Source organism: Sinocyclocheilus anshuiensis, unplaced genomic scaffold, assembly GCF_001515605.1.
Source record: "Sinocyclocheilus anshuiensis isolate Anshui unplaced genomic scaffold, SAMN03320099.WGS_v1.1 scaffold5187, whole genome shotgun sequence".
Taxonomy (NCBI): domain Eukaryota; kingdom Metazoa; phylum Chordata; class Actinopteri; order Cypriniformes; family Cyprinidae; genus Sinocyclocheilus; species Sinocyclocheilus anshuiensis.
The window spans coordinates 529-1,916 of NW_015538286.1; positions in this window are offsets into that span (position 1 = coordinate 529).

The window sequence follows — 1,388 nt, forward strand, 5'->3', positions numbered from 1 at the left end:
ATATAGCGCTTTTAACAATACAGATTGTGTCAAAGCAACTGAACAGCATTAATTAGGAAAATAGTGTCAATAATGCAAAATGACAATAGTAAACACAAATTTTTCAGTTAAAGACAGTTCATCATTGAATTCAGTGATGTCAACATCCAGCTCAGTTTAAATAGTATCTTTGCAATCAAGTCAACGGTATCGCTGGAAATTAAGTGTCCCCAACTAAGCAAGCCAGAGCCATATTGTGAATGAGTTCTTCTGTGTCATCATGTTCTATTAGTTCTACAGATTCAGTTTTGGAACTTTCACGCTTAGTAACACATACAGCTGTTCCCTCACCATAGTGCAACAGTGAAAAGGGACCTCTTTCAAACAGTGTCGTGTTCCGAACATTGTTTAAGCGACATACACCGGTATTGCAGTATTTTTAAAATTCATATCATAACAAAAATAAACACCGGTATTCGGTATGAACCGGGATACCGCCCAGCACTAGTCCAGGGTCACAAATAATATACAAGCTTCATGATGAGTTTAAATCGAATGCCAAAAAGGCTGTCTGTTTAGGTAGCAAAAAATGAGATTGCATTTAGAACACAAACTAATCGAACTCGGTGAACATGATCTCAAGAAATTGGGGATGCTAAATTGCGAAGGGATTTTTGATATATCGAACGGTTTTGCCCATGGCGAGGCGATGAAGTTATGGCGAGAAATGAGAAACAGGAAGTGTCTAATAACTGTTGCACATATTGTCTGATTTTGATCAAACTTCTGGGGTTTGTTCGTTGTATGATGCCGATCGCATACATGTGACTATTAGGAGTCAAAGATATAGCGCCACCAACTGACGGCAGGAAGTGTGTCATTTTAAAAATGCTTTGAATTCAGCATCTTATTTTTACTTGATTTGCTTCAAACTTCATCAGATTAATGTCAAAACACGGCCGATGTAAAACTGTTGAGGGGATATTGATATCTAAAATTTTGATGCCATGGCAACATGTCAAACTTGAATATTCTTTTCTGGTGATTTTGAAGCAGATAACATGCTTAGAATTTCATTAAACTCAACACACATATCAGTATTAATGATAGATAGACACTGGAAAAAGCTCATAAAAGGGCGTGGAAGAGGCACTCTATAGCGCCACCTTTTGACAAAACTTGGGGGGTTAGTTTTAGATACAGTCACCAAACTTGGGACATATATTGATCTCATCAAGCCGGACAACTTCCTAATTTACAGTCATTAGCTACGACCAACAGGAAGTCGGCTATATTGATTTGAATATGGATTTTTGAAAAAATATAGCTGTGAATTAATGCATACTCCTCAGAGGAGAATTAAAACATTGAGGAACTTAAATTGCGGATGGATTTTGGATAGCTTGAAC